At 36.1% G+C, this 16,994-nt stretch overlaps 1 long non-coding RNA gene across 1 annotated transcript; it reads left to right on the top strand.

Annotated features, from left to right (window-relative positions):
- Positions 1 to 10,673: 10,673 nt before the first annotated feature.
- On the top strand, positions 10,674 to 11,489 carry LOC136265893 (uncharacterized). The gene is made up of 2 exons (XR_010705792.1): positions 10,674 to 10,776; positions 10,826 to 11,489. It is a non-coding gene; the product is annotated as an uncharacterized lncRNA (long non-coding RNA).
- The last annotated feature ends 5,505 nt before the right edge of the window (positions 11,490 to 16,994 follow it).

Raw genomic sequence — 16,994 nt, 5'->3', positions numbered from 1 at the left:
GGGTGTGTAGCTCATGCAAACAGTGCAGTTTAGTAATGACTTGTACATGTAAAAGTTAACTTGCAGTACAATTTATTGATTCATTTGACAAGTTTGTACATAATTATTGAATGTCAAATATTCAATTGAAATAGGGAAACTAACTCCATATTCAAGTGTATGGTATACCGTAAATGTACTATGCTGGGGCTACTTGATTGCCTTTTTGTTTTCAACCAGGTTTTATACATCTTTCCAAGCACCTTTAAAGTTTCGACTAATGTGAAAGATTTAGTTATTGTTTTGTGACAAGTTAATTTAAAGATACAAGGTCAGGTTACTCAGCAAATGCAGTTAATTTGCTGAACAACCTACCCTTCCAGGTCATCAAAAAGGCAATACTAAAATTAATCTTTCACATGCTGGAAACTATGAAATTGTCTAGAATCTAGACAGTTTTCTTGGATGACTACAATTGCCACCAAACACACATTCTTGCTTTTTCCCCTTGAAAGCAAGTTAGGCTAGAATATTGGAAAAGAGTTGGTAACATAATCTTTTTTTCAAAATTGCCTCAATATTTTAGAAAATGTGTTCAATACCAGCACCTAAGCAAACTAATAATGTTTGAGCCACAAGGAGATGTGCTACTTTACAACAAGATGGCTGTGGCTTTTCAAGCATTTGCTTTGCATTTGTCTGCAAACCTTTCCTGGGTACAAACATCTGCATGCTGTAATATCACTATGTGGCATATTAAAATGTCGGAATATGGTTTAAGGCTTCTCAAACATGTAGGAATTGGTTGTGGATCTCAAGAAGTAAAGTACATCATTTCTTACAAATACAGCTGCACCACAGAGCTATACCACCATGCACTTTAAAATAGATTATCTTGATACAATATCAGTAGTAAACTATAGTTTGCATGGAGGATCATAAGCTCTGAAGTAACCACATGGACAATTCACTGTTTCAGTCTGTTTACTATATATTTCATGATCTTACAACCGGGTACGTAGATTTGTTTGCTGTGATATACTGTGTGTTTCTGCACGCGTCTTTTTGAATCTTGCAATTGTCTATTCATGTGACACTATCGTGTCATCTAAAATTGCATTCTGTGTAGACATAACAGGGTGGACCAAGTCCATAAGATTGCAATCAAATACTACACTATCCATGACATGCAGTAACTGAACGTACTTTTAAAAACTCAAGCAAATGCTTAGAAACTAGACTCCCCAGCATAATAGGTTTATCATCAATATAATTTTGTCACATGTTAATTGGGAGTACACCAAATATGTAAACTGTTACAATATTTACACTATGCTGTACTACCATATATGAGATTGGCGAGCAAACAGGTCAAAAATTAGACTTTCTCTAAATAAACAACTATAAAAGAAGCCAAAAAATTGTTGATTTCCTCACCCTTATGCTGTTAACATGCAGCAAGCCTGAGTGGGGGATGGGTAACTTTGGAAATGAAATTACACAGTGCAGATTTGGATGCCATTCTGGGGTTTGGGGTCATACTCCCCAGGAATATTTAGGTCTGTTATGACATTTTAACTTTCATATTATGATTTACGTGAATGACTGCTCTATTAGAGCATTCCATAATAATTATTTTCGTATCAGAAATTATTGAGGAAATTTTCATATGATTTTTGCATAAGAAATTATTTTACAACAAAGAAGCTATTATGGTATTAATCTTACCATTTAGTTGTTTTATATATCCTGATGATACACCTCACTGGCAACACTAATAGTGCTGGTGCACCCAAGAGGGAAATTTTATAGCCACTCGTATTGTTTACTCACATAGCAAAAGAGTCTGTTATATAGTGTAAAAATACCTACGTATACATTATACTACTGTGCTATGTAGCATACAGTTGTATAGTACACAATGATGTACTGATTAGTCCCAAGGTTATACTATAGAAATCAGATGGCTGCAGGTTTGAGGCTGCCCAGGTCCAGTCATGTATTTTTTTCTCCTTTCTGCATCTTTTCAAACATACTTTATGTAACACCCATAGAACCAGGTGTCCTACAGACCTTCAGCACTTGTGCTGTAAAGCCTTAATAAAATAAACAAAAGACTTTACTATTTGTGATTGAAAATACTCTCAAAACTACAGCGGACTTGATTGTACATCAATACTACAGACTTGATTGTACATGTGCAACCACAAGTGTCCTCTTTATTACAGGCTAGATCCATACAAATGCCATGTGACTGCAGGTGTCCCCAGTATTACAGCCTTGATTATGGCAAATGTTCATGTGATCTAAAGTGTCCTCCTTATTACAAGCTTGATCCCTACAAGTGTCAGTGTGTTTGCAATCGTCAATGTCATTATGGTACATATCAGGACAGAAGCTGATTTTACTGCATAGCACAGGGAGAAAGGAAGTCTTGCTGTTCATCTTATCTCAGTTATTACAAGGTGTGCAGCTCCTACAGCAGTCAGTACAGCTAAAGGAAACAAGGCAATTGTTATTGGGAATGCTAAATAAGAACAGCTGATTGCAGCTCATTATGGGATTGATTTAATATGGACTTTGTTATACACCACCTTTGCACATTTCACATTATGGCCTGTATTCATTTTCATTTAACAAAGAATCGACAATAATACACTCTTAGCTAAAACTGTACCAATATAATATTATAGTGTCTATACTGCAGAACTGGTGAACATCAAAGCTCAGCTCTTTGTTCCTGGTATCACTGCTTAATGTTTAATTTCTTAGTTTACTAGAATGGTATATCCCCAGTATAGGGAACAGTTTATAGTTTACTCTTTTAGTAGCTTTTCAGTAAACCTACATTCACTGATATTTTACTGAGAGTTTAAACTTAGTGAAACAATATGTTCCATACATATACTGATATTTTACGATAGCTATAACTGGGTACAACTACAGTAAAGCAACATAGTAAACCAATGGCGGATCCAGGATCGGGCATTTGGGGCAAATCCCCCCCCCCCCCCCCCTCACCCCTGGTGGAAACTTTGTCAGGCCAAGATCAGTTTTTTATAAAACTCATGAAAATATGCACATTTTACTAGCATTTATTACAAATTTGTCTGAAACTAAAGCATTAAAGTCAAGCTAGCTGTCACAGTGAAAGTCACCCAGCACGGCTTTTGTGCATATTAAGCGCCTCTAAAATAATTATCGTATTGCTGTTGCTTAAGACATTCAGAGCCTTTAAAACAGCTTTTAAGACTTCACAACCATCTGCAAAGGCCAAAATGGCACTACTAAGAGGTGATTATTTGCTGCTTCAAAAATGCAGCAACTAATCTGGCTCTCCCCAACCACCTACAACTTAGCCTATTTGTGCCCCTCCCCTTGCCAGCTCCTGGATCCACCCCTGGTAAACAAAGAACCTTCAAGTAGTGTATACTAATGATTATTGTATAAAATCACAGTCACCTCAAGCACTATATATTGTTGCTCTTCACTATTTATACCACATACAAGAATTCAAAATTCATTTAAGTTTCATAACATATAGCTAGCTGTTGCTATACCTATATACTGATGTATGACCACTACACTGGGATATGTACTTTTAGTTATATCAAAAATTCACTATTATTATTAATTGGCTGCTTTTGCATGCATGGGGTTGGAGTATATCTTTTATTTACATGAGTGTACGTTTGTCTGATCATGATTTCAATAACAATTACATTTTGTGTAGCTTATATCACTTGAATAACCTTACCTTTAAAAGGGGATTTAAATGAAATCCCCTACAGTCAATGAAGTCAATAGAAGGGGGAATAAAACATTTCATAAGAAATTATTTGTTTCCCATACTCCCACAGCACATATAAGGGAATAAACCATCATTGATAAATGATGCCATCATTGCAAATACGATACCTTTTTCACACACAAATTTTGACCTGTTGTTTTGAACTATAAGATTTTGTTTGCTTACATGTAAAATGTGTGGAAAAGGTACCATTCACAAATCCGGTCACAATTAATGATGCTGAATGTGTACAAATACAAAAAAAAGAATTAAATAACGGGTAAATTTTTGGATGCATGTGACCAAACAGGACCACAATGTAAAGGACCTGTGTGGGCATGGTGTGGTTAGAATAAAATTTCGATACATCAGTAAAATACAGTTATTATATTAAGTAATTTAGGGGCGGATTTGTATACAGAATTAAAATACTCTAACAGAACATACACTTTAGGCAAAATGGTGTAATAGAACAGTCACTTATACAGTTTGGATAACAGATCATTCGGATAATCAGTGACTGGATAATGGAGAGGACCACTGTACTACTTCAAACTTATACTTGGTTGTTTACATTATTTTGTAACCAGATCAGTGATGACCTGACACAATTGTGCATTTTTTTGAACTCCTGTTTATAATCTACTTGACCAAATGCATGTTCTGGCAAAGTTTAAGCTTGATATGATAATAACTTTAGGAGGGCTAAGGGGGCTGTAGCCCCCCTTTCCTTTCCAAGTTAGTACTTGGCTAATAAAACCTTAAATCTTCTATGTGTATCAAAAGCAGACTTATTTCAGGAACTATGCATCGCTACCAATTAAATAATGTCTAAGTAACTATATCTATTATTCATCTCTGTTCCAGGAGAGTATAGCTTCTTTTTCCTCAAGAGTTCTTCTATGAAACAGGTTTTGATTGTGTCAAGTTTAATTGTGAGTTTTGTTTTATTTCGATAATTAGCAGTGTCTTCCACTGTAGCTATAAGAGGTGATTAGTGTGGTTTTTATATTTTAAAATGAATTATATGATTCAAAAGGTTAGTTGGTTTAATTGGTTAGAGTTATCAGCTTCAGTATAATATTTAGCTACCAACTCAGCCATTTAGCAAACTGTAGTCTTTTGGTAATTTACAGTCTCATAAGGCAGCTATATAGCATATTCACCCACTTTTGTCTATGAATGTAAAATATGTAACAGTTACCTTCTGATATGACCCCATGTTGTGGGTTATGGTGCTGGCAATTGTTGCTAGCTATAGATCAGTCTTTCTAACCTGGCAGATCTAGAAATAAGTGACTATCACGACAGCAAATTCAGAAAGCCCATAAATGCAAATATAGTTGCACTTTGCTAAGGATTGCCAGTGGACTAGCTAATAGGTACTAGTACCCTTTACTGCATTCTGCTTTTCAGTACACTTTATTGGTGGTATGGCTAACAAAGTTTATAGGCTAAGGAGCATGCATACTGATAATCGTGACGTTCAACAACACTACTATTAGCTACACATGTTTCTACCTCACAGATTTAGCTGATTAGAGCAAGGCTAAGAGTAGCTGATGCATTATGGCATATAGCTATATAGCTTTATCTAAAAGCTTGGTAGCTACAAATGAAAAGATTATCATGCATGCATGATAGCTACTCAATGCATATTGCAATCAGTCTTGGTTTAATGGAAAAGTAATTTTTAATGATATAAAAACCATTATTTTCCACTGAAAAACTGCTAAAAACAATACCTTTAGAGGGCCTAATTTTCAAAAATTTCCTGGGAGCATGTCTAGATTGCCTAGTGTGCTAGTCAATATTCCAAATAGTTAAGTTGACCATGGATACTATATACACATGCCGAATCTTAACACTATAGGGCCTTGTGAGAAGGCTTGGTATCTTTTAACGTCTGGCTAGTTGCCTATATCCCTGTTAAGCTTAGCCTCCCCTTTTAAAAATCCTATATCCGCCCCTGCAGTATGGTTGGCTGAGTCCACCCACTCTTTGCATAATTTAGCGATGAAAATTCTTTCAGAAGATGAAATCTATTATATAGGCAGCATCATTCAACATCTTCTTGACAAACAACATGAAAGAAGCTGTTAATCCAGCAGATTGTTCAAGGAGACTGGGTGATAGTGGCCAATGTAATTCCAATTGCCTCATAGTAATTATAACTTAATAGCTATTTTTGAATTAGAATCTCTGCAGCAATTGCAAGTACTCTACTTTGAATTATTTTCTGGAAAGGGCTGATTGTATATGATGTACAAAGTCCAGAGGACAAGTCAATTCTACCATCACATTTTCATAGCAGTGAACTGAATAATATTTGGGCAATAGCACGTTGTTAGTATGGATATTGGAATTGTTGCTTAAGGTGCTTCAATATAACTAGCTCAGAAGTTCTGTAGGTCTGCATTTATTAAAAAATTAACAAACATTTTAATGAGTTTTGTAGCTAGAATATATGTAGCACTTTATTGTGATGGTAAGTGTATCTCTGCTGACTTCAAACAACCATTTTAAACATTAATTTTGCTGTAGTAAGACAGGTGGAATTACATAGTAAGCACTTTGCATCACATTGCATGGATCAATGTTGAAAACTGACAGCAGTGGGCAAAGTGTCGGCATGCAGAGGCAGCCCATAAGAGAAATAGTATAGTTAGACACTTTATGATTGTCACTTTTCATAATAAAAGAAACTGGTATGGTTAGCTGAATGCAACAGTTAAGGGCAAGGATAATATAGATGGGGAGATCAATTATTTCAGCTGAAAATATCTGGATCCCCCTTGGAATGCATGCAAATCATGTTAATAATAAATTTTGTAGGGGCTAAAATATTTCAGAGGGGTTCAAATATTTCAGAGGGGTTCAACTATTTCAAGAAAAAGTGGACCAGGGGGTCCAATTTTTTTTTTTTTGGGGGGGGGGGATCCAAATATATTGTAACAGCTCTTTTAGAGTGCATAGATTACTCAAAGTGTAATGGCATTTATTTATTTACCTGTACTAGCTTCACCTTACACTGCAGCTTCATATATGTGGCTAGTGTATACCCACAATAGCAGAAAAGTCACAGTGTACATATCTACAATGCATTGATGTGTGGTACAGACCTGATCTGGCTCCATGCACCGAACATGATAGTAGACAGGCCTTCAACTATTATTATTATGTGTTACAAACATGAATACACACACTCTCTAAAAGATAAACCTTCAACTGTCATAATTATGCATGGTCACACCTATCCATGCTGCAACAGTGGGACACCTGTGCACTACTCATTCTTAATTCTGTAAATGCTACCCGGCCCACTAGGGACCTGTGAGAAGCCTGTGACTATAGGGAGTCACAAACATGTAACTCATGATCATGGTGCTATAGTACGTTCCTGTTAAACCATTTTGGGAACTGATTCCTCAAAAACCATATCTCAGAAATGAAATTAGCTAGCCTACAAACCATTTTGAAATTTGGCATCTTTGTAGCTATACTCGACCCTCTGGAATCAAAGCACACGTGTCCACTCTTCATACCAATCAGTCTACACAAACAAACACAAACACACAACTCCATCTATGCATTTGACCATAGCTAGACAATAGATTAGCCACACATTTTTAATGGTACTTGATCTGTACATAATGCATATGCACACATGAAAGAATGAGTGTGTGTGTGAGCACGCATGTGAGCATGCACACTGCTTGAAAGTTCTTAGTTTACTAAGTTGTTAAGCTGCTTTACTGTAGTTGTATCCAGTTATACTGATAGTAAAATGTCAGTAACTTTAAGTATATGGAACATAATTGTTTTACTAAGTTTTAAACTCTCAGTAAAACATCAGTGAATGCAGGTTTACTGAAAAACTACTAAAATAACAAACAATTAACTGTTCCATATACTGGGGATATACCACTCTAGTAAACTAAGAAACTTCAAGCAGTTGCATTTGTCTGATCCTATCCTATGCCATGGTAGAGTAATATGACAGAGATATGAATTTCAAAGAGTTACCTAAATAGAAGTTATGCATGTGTGCATACATAAATGTATACGTTTATTATTGCTTTTGTATATATTGTCCTATAGCTCTTGAAAATTAATGTACATTTGATACAGACATGCATGCTAGTGAGGAAGTTCACCAATATTATTGTGTATCATACTCTTAAGAAACTCAGGTCAAGCATATGCATGACCATTTGACCTGGCTCCTTTAGTCCTCGTAATAATTTTTATTTACAACAAGTCCGAATTACATGTACACCTATAACAATTTCAATACATGACCCCACTAGCTAATTGTGTTATTATAAACAAAATTATCTGAAAATGTGTCATGTACAGAAACAAAACAAGTTGTTTAATCATATAATTTGTTAATTTGGTATAGAGCAATCAAATTAACAAAATAATAATTGTTCTATTGTCAATTGAGGGGGCACACTACTAATTCCTATGGCTTCACATGTAAAGTCTTAGTTTCATTGATCTGTGCTTGCTTTCCGTCCCCTTTTGTATCAGATGTGTTTGTGATAATTAAAATCACCATCTCCAGTTAGAAGTACTAACTTTAAGACTCAGTTTAGTATTTTAGACCTAAAGAATGATAATTCCACAAATTTTGGATCTAGTCTCACAGTTTTAATTCTACGCTTCTTAAACTTTGTCATCTAGCTGCTACCCAAGTATGTTTGTAACAAAAGTACGGAAGTAAGTTTTCGAAGTATTTTATCAATTGAGCTATTGAACTCTCTAAATTTTCTATGAAAAACAGTACTCTTCTCTGTTGAAGCCATAGCAGTCATTCCTAAAAATTTGTTTCCATACTTTTAAAGATAATGTTACTATAAGAATTTTTGGGGAGTTTCACAATTAGCTGTTGGAGGAGAATTGATTTTAGTGCTAAAATTCCATTGTTTTGTAACCATGCCATAATTTGCACATAATTTATAGGATTTCAATCAGATTTGCTCTAAACAGATGTTTAATGTCTCAACTACAACATGTGTTATTCATCAGGTGGAGAACAATATCTGTGGCGGTTTTACAGCTTCATATAAAACACATAACTTTATTCATGGAAGCCATAGGACATGGTTGCTTGCCCCCTTAAGCTTAAAGAAATCCCTTATCAAATATAACTACAAGCTACAGCTGTTTGATATCAAACTCTGCTTTTATATTGGCTAAACACATACAAAATTAGAAACATATTCACAGGAGAGCTCTAATATTCAATGACTATCATTACAGTCATAGTGTTACGTACCATCATGCTATATAGTGTACTCTTAATTGGCCCATGCCCCCATGCTAAAACATCTTTGTAAAAGGTATTATGGCTCTAAAATTTCCTAGTTACTTTATCCCCATTCCACAAATCACCATCAATCCCTAACACTTCACACATGTCAGAATGATGCCTGCATTAATATAGTTTCTTCCCTAGAACAATAAGAGAATGGAATGACCTCCCTCCACAAGTTATTGGACTATTTCAGTAAAAGTCAACTAGACTTTTATTTATCTTAATACTGCAGTGACCTAACTAAGCCGGTAATTATTATTATTTTGTACATTATAATCAGCTGTAGCCATGCAGTATGAAAATATCTTAAATCTGAACTAATACTATTAAAGAATTTACATGTGAGTAACTATCCATGTTATTTGATTGATTGCCTGGTGTAGCTACTTAAAATCTATGTATACGTATAGCTACTTGTAGGCAGTTTCAAAATTGTTATTCTATTATAAGGATACCTGCAGAATACCACTAGATGTTGAAATTCTAGCTTTACTCATACCAGATGAAACCTGAATTCATTTATTATCTTCTATTATATATAATTGTTCTGTTATTACCTTTGAAAAGCATATAAGGTTTCTATACACTATTAAACTGAGTGTATATAATCATATTAGTCTGAGTTTATATGCCAATTTTATTATAACTACATAATTATATTATTAGTTTAGTTCAATATGCCAATCCTTGAACCAAAACAAAAACAACAGGTGCAGTTAAGAAAACTAAACACAATATTCCCTGACAAAAGCATTGAGCAATGTCAATGTGTTTAAGTACACAACTGTATACCAATGGCATTATGCACATAGATTCACACATTCACTACACACTTATAGCTAAAGTGCCACAAAATGGCAAAACTATAGAATGTAATGAGCTTGGTCCTAGCAGATATTATATTGAAAGGCTTATTAGATAGTGTGACATATATTATGTATAGAAACCTCAATATGTCAGTTATGATCTCTTGCCTCTGTCTGTACATACATACACATACATACATACATACGCATCCCAAACATTTTCATCACTATAAGAAATGTGAGTCATGTGACTGGATGTCAGAAAATCAGCCATATTACAACTGGAATAATTATAATTAAAATAAGGCATTAGAAACTTCTACTCAGCTTTACAGTGATTAGATTGGTAGTTAGTACCCTGTCGGGACTGCCAATTGCAAGGGTTAGGGGCACTTTAATGAAACCAGCCAGTATCACAATAATGATGTTGAAATCAAGGAGTTGCCTGACACCAAATCAAATTTATAAACCTAATGCACTCACAACACCAACAAACATGACATCATGTTATAGCACTGGCTACTAGTGGTTAAAGAGCTGGAAGGATAGGAACATTTCAGTGAAACACAGAAATCACATTAGGATTTTGAAATCAAGGAGTTGTCTTATAGTAAATAAAACCATGTACACACCTGAACACAACATGTTGTCATGTAATATCACAGTCCTAAATGGAGTGACTGTTTAGCAACAAATATTTCCTGCATATCTATGGTTTGTTATGAAGCCCCATCTCTTGTGATCTATAAAAGCCGTATGCTCTGTGTAGAATGCATGTACACTGGTAAAAGGGTTTATAACTCTTGTTGGTACAGTGCAATATGGCTGGTGCAATGCAAGCTGCGGTGATGATTGTTGCTGTCTTCTGCTGCATTTGGGTAAGTATTATCCTATACTTTAACCTAAGCCTATATTATTGTTCTTCAGCAGGTTTCAGAAGCTACTTATAAAGATGACTATGGAAGAAAATGTAAATACAGCAGTTACTCCAGATGCAAAAGTCCATACTATTATGATTGGGACAGCTGCAAATGCATATGTGCTCGTAAATGCCCTCAGTACTACAGTCTTGATTATGGCAAGTGCTCGTGTACCTGCAACCGCAAGTGTCCTCCTTATTACAGGCTAGATCCATACAAATGTCAATGTGTGTGTGACCGTAGGTGTCCCCAGTATTACAGCCTTGACTATGGCAAATGTTCATGTTCATGTGATCGCAAGTGTCCTCGTTATTACAAGCTTGATCCCTACAAGTGTCAGTGTGTTTGCAGTCGTCAATGTCCCTATGGCACATATCTGGATAGGAGCCGGTGTTACTGTGTAGCACAGAGAGAAAGGAAGTCTTGCTGTTCATCTTATTTCAGTTATTACTACAATGTGTGTAGCTCCTACAGCAGCCAGTACAGCTGTAGGAAACAAGGAAAATGTTATTGGAAATGCTAAAATAATAAGAACAGCTCAGTGTGGCATTGATTTGATATGGACTTCATTCTACACAACATTTTGTACACTTGTATATTTTCTTCAGGTTTCATGTACTCTGTATTCATTTGATTTAACAAAAAGTCATACAATGTGTCTCATTAGTTAAGTAATGGTGAAATCATACAGTGTATAGTAGATTGTTATGAATTACAATCAATTGGGTACTGATATACAATTGATACATCGTTAGTTTGGCAGGCAGCACCACATACATTGAAGACTATGATTGACAATACATTGTAATTCAACCATTTGTATTCACCAACAGTGGGTAAATACTTTACCTAATAACATTTATAATATAGGTATATCCCACAACATTTATGATAAATTATAGCATTAACATCATTGCAGTCATTTCTTTGCCACCACTGTTATTCTTTCACTAGGCTTTTGAAGGCTGCACTCTTCCTTACAGCTTGACTGCTTTTGTGATTTTTTGTGCTCAGATGGCTTTGGGTTTGCACATTTCTACAGACACAATGATGATTATTAGACAGAAGTTATAATTGCATTGCATGTTGATAAAGAGCACATTTTTGAGGAATTCTAATGGAACATACAAAGAATATTCTAGAATTTCCATTGGAAATTATAAAATATAAACTTACCATTAAGCTAATGTTTTCATTTACAAAGTAGAAATTAAACAAGACGAACAACCATGATGATGGTGGCTTGGTGATTAAGGATTTGGGTGTTTAGTATGAAGGTCCCTCATTTGAACTCTGGTATTCCACCGGACTGGATTTGTGAAAAGTACTCTTTGTCGTTGTTGATTCTATGTGTACCAATGTTCTGAGTTTGAAAAGACCCATGTAACTTCATCATTGATAATCACATGCTTTCTGCTGGAAAAGGTGTACAGTTTTTTATAAGTATTATTATTATTGACCATTACAAATAAAAAAGAATTACATCGCAAAATTATTCCAATTCCAAACAGGCCAAGTCAATAGCTGGATCTTGTAACTTACACCTGTGATGGTTTGATCTGGATCCTCTTATACACATCACTGCAGAACGAAGTAATGAATAAGAAAATTTACCAAAACAGTATCTGCATGACTATAAGGATGACCATGTTTCTCAGAGATCAGTGTTGCAAGCCTTTTGTAGACAACAGTTGCAGCTGGACCAATCCCACCAGCAGGGCCGCCCACAGGGGGGGCAAAACTGGGGCATTTTGCCCCGGGCCCCAGCCTGAGAGGGGCCCCAGGAGGCCCCGTGAAGGGCCCCCTGAATACCTGTTTAAAAGATCGATATACTCTAATAGAACAGTCAGATCTAAATACTCTAATAGAGCAGTCACAGTATTCTTCAGAGGAGCAGTGTAGCAAGCTTATAGATAAGGAGATATGGTTGGTGATGGGTAGTTATTGTCATTGTTAGTAGGTTGTGACTTTTTTTTTTTTTTTTTTTTGTCTTCAATATACAGCTTGGGTGAAGGGCCCCACTTTAACTCTTTGCCCTGGGCCCCTTAATTTCTCTGGGCGGCCCTGCCCACCAGAGCAGGAAAACACTCACTCGAGTTCATTATACATTCTCTTCTTATCTAGTTTAGCTCGACGATATATATTACAGCATTGGGCCAAAGGGGAGGCATAAGAGGTAGCCAAAGGATTAAATCAAAAAGGCCATCTTCATATCTTATTCCCAAATCTCTCAGCACTCACATCAAGCCATGCACCGTTAGCAGATCTGTAGTGGAATTGTTCTCCCAATGAAGGTTGTACTATTGGTTCAGTGCTAACATTGTGGAAGACTTCTGACAGCAAGGTAGCAGTGATATCATATCCCACAGTTCATTACCACCAATTGAAAACAACAGCTAAAACTAAAAGCATGCTCAACAGTCATTGGTTTCCCGCAAACACAACTAGAAGGCAGGGAAGAGGGCTGCCAGCCATAGCAAAGACAAACCAGCAAGGCCAATTTGTTTAATCAATACTTCCACTCTGTTTTTCACAATTCATCTTCACCAGCAAACCATGACAATTACCCAGCCACACATGAATCCTTAAACTCCATAACTATTACTGTCACTGATGTTTTTGAAGCTCTCATTTCATTAGATGTTGAGAAATCTTGCGGCATTGACAGAATTGCTCCTAAAGTACTTCACAGCTGTGCTGGACCTCTGTGTGAGCCACTACATCATCTGTTTTCCATGTCACTACGTCATGCCACCTTACCTTCTAGCTGGAAAATTCACAAAGTAATACCTATCTTCAAAGCTGGCGACCATTGTTCTGTAAGAAATTATCGTCCCATCTCGCTCCTATCCAACACATCTAAAGTTCTTGAAAGACTAATCTACAACAAAATTATCACTCACATTAGTAAATATATTAGTTGTTCTCAGTTTGGTTTCACTAAAAACTGTTCAACCTTACAACAAATGCTAATTTTCCTAGACTACATAATTAACAGCCCCTCACAAACTGATGTGGTGTACTTCGATATCAGTAAAGCCTTCGATACCATATCTCATGCCATCTTGCTCAACAAGCTTTGGTCTGCTGGAATAACTGGTACACTCTGGGCTTGGTTCAGGGAATATCTGACTGATCGATATCAACGTGTTTGCATTAACAACTGTTACTCCGATTTACTGCCAGTTCTCTCAGGTGTGCCCCAGGGCAGCATACTTGGCCCCGTGCTATTTCTAATTTATATAAATGACATGACATCATATATACACCAAAGCCAACTCCTAAAATTTGCCGATGATACCAAATGTTTCATGCACATCTGTACTACATCTGACTACATCGCTCTGCAAGAAGATATCATCGCTTTATTTACTTGGTCCAGAGAGACAGATCTGAATTTTATTCTAAAAAAAATCGTACATTTATCATTTAAATGCAAGTTTGAAACCACCTACACCATTTCGGATATTACTATACCACATAATGACTCACACAAGGACTTAGGGCTCATATTATCTGAGAATCTAAGTTGGGACAAACACTACAAATCAATCTCTGCTCGTGCATACAAGGTATTGGGACTAATACTAGTGACGTCGTACTATTGCTTCTACCCATTCTGCTTCTACATTGGTCACATTATATATTTCAATGGTTCGATCTCAGCTGCTCTATTGCACCCAACTATGGCGTCCACACCTGATGAAAGACATTTTAACTCTCGAGCAAATCCAGCGCCGTGCCACTAAGTATCTATTAAATTAGCGATTTCGGACGAATTTTATAATTGCAGCAAATAACATCTATTTAGTATAGCCTTATTCAGTACTCTTCAAGGATCTCAGCAACATTTAGTTTTTAAGAATCCGTTACAAATTCACGGAGTTATCGGCAATTGAATTTTTTTTAAATGGTTAAATTTTCTCCTTTTTTTTGTATTATAATAGCCCCAAAATATGGCACAACGGTGCAAATGGTCATGTTACAGTGTTGGATCAATATTTTCAATACTCATGACAGACATCCCTGGAAGCCTACACTCGAGGCCGCTGACACTCTGAATAAGACCACCTCTGTAATTAAGACCACCTTTGTATTAAGACCATGCATAGTTCATGTTTGTCAAACAAAATCAGTGCAAGTATGCATGCAGCAAGCCACTTTCATACAAAATGTAATAGAAACACATACAACTACTGAATGAGTTACAAAACTGAACTACATAATATAGACCATCAATCACTGAAAAAGGTGTTAGGTTTACAAAAGTAGTTATAAATATCACTATACGTACCCACTCTAAATTCATATGTCATCCCACTATTCGCAAGTCATCTCTCTCTAAGTCTTCCAACAGTTGAAAGGTGCATTCTTCTTCTTCATCATCATATAAAATTCTAAATTCATTTGTGACCTTATTGAAACCCAAAACTGTTCCTTTATACCATAAAAGCTTTCCATCACAGTTAAATCTGTGTTCTACTCGGCGGTAAATAAGCAACTCTGGATCCTCCTTAATATCTCTGCTGGTCAAGACACTTTGACCGTTGTCTAAGGACAACAATTTAAAAAGATTGTGCAAAAGTTCAGAATTTGTAAACGGTTTGTGGTTATGTGAGAAATGAAAAACAGCTTGATCATCTGTAGACTGACACAAAACCCTTTTACGAAATTTTATCTGCAATTTCAAGGCATCTTGCTTCTCCTTTTTAGTCCTCATCTTATCCAATCCTTTGTGAACTTCTTCCTTTGTTGTCCATAGTCCTGCACTGCTGATCTGTTTAGTCAAACTTTCTTTCTCTTTTATTTCTTTCTCTTTCTTTTTTCTTCGATCTCTTTCTTTACTTTCAAAAATTTCTTTCCTCTTCACTTCAATTTCTTGTCTGCGTTTGTGAAAATTTGCTTTGTGAACAGATGTCAGTGTACGGGCTGCATTCAACAGTCTTTTTTTCTCTTCACTTGCTTTATTCTCCAGCCATTCAGATGTTTTGTTGTGAGAAAAAAGAAGTAGTGATTCAATTGCAATGTAAGAAGCATTGGGCTTCTGGGACATTAACCTGTCCAACACAGCAAAGTCACGTTCTGGTGTAACGTTAGTAACAGGTACTGATTTTGTTTCTACAACTATTTGAGGGTCTTGGACAGAATTATATACACCACCAGGTAAATGGTCTATTACTAACCTTTGTAGAGTTAATGCAAATGACTTGAATAACAACTGGAGTATTTCCTCAACCATTACATCATCAGATGATTGTTGTGACAAAACCTTGAAAACTGGATCATCTAAATTGGTGTAGTCAGGAAACAATAGCTCATTTGCTTCCATAACAACTTGAGCATCCATACTCCAACTTTCAAATTTTTCCTTCATTTTGCTGTATGTTTCACTCATTTTCAGGATTGACACGGAAGAAGACTCAAGGTACCTCCAAAATGGCCCAGTTACTACTTTATCAATAATTCCAAGTGCTTTTACTCCTGCAATATACTGAGGAACTTTTAAATCAGAAAGAACTGCTTGCAAAAGCCGATTCAGAGCAGAATGATGGTGTTGAAGTAAATATATTTCCATGTGCGACTTCAAGTAATAAATCCCAGCAGCATCATAAAATATGATATTAAATCGATTGCCACGAAATGCAGCTAATGGAATTTTTGTCACACCATTACTTCTACAATAGGTACGAAAACGCACAGAGCAACCCGCTTGTTCTGATCCTTTATGATGGAAAGCCTTACAGGCTGTTCGGATCAAGCGTTGCGTGCCTGATGTTCTTCCCTGGTCTCCAACCTCACAAATGGTAGATTCCCATGCCTTAAGCACAGATTCAGCAGTGTCAGCAAGCCCAACAATAAAATGCAAGCCACAATAAAAGTTATTCATTCTAGTTAGTACATGTTTTTCATCTTGGGACATCTCATCCCACCCAGAAACAACATCTGGTAGTATATCTTTCCTATACTCCTGCAATAGTTGTGAAAATAACTTTTCTGCAGAGTGCCTGTCAGACATTGTGTTTTTGAGCTTCATTACCAGTTTTTGAGAAACACCATTACTTCCTAATTCTTTGCTTACTATGTTTAAATCATCAAGAATTTCAGTGAAAACATCCAATGTGCTTTGAGCTGATCCGGAAAAAATATGTCGTAAACCCAAATGGTAAACAGCACTG

This window comes from Dysidea avara, chromosome 9 (assembly GCF_963678975.1).
Source record: "Dysidea avara chromosome 9, odDysAvar1.4, whole genome shotgun sequence".
Classification (NCBI taxonomy): domain Eukaryota; kingdom Metazoa; phylum Porifera; class Demospongiae; order Dictyoceratida; family Dysideidae; genus Dysidea; species Dysidea avara.
This window is presented reverse-complemented; position numbering and strand designations above follow the sequence as displayed.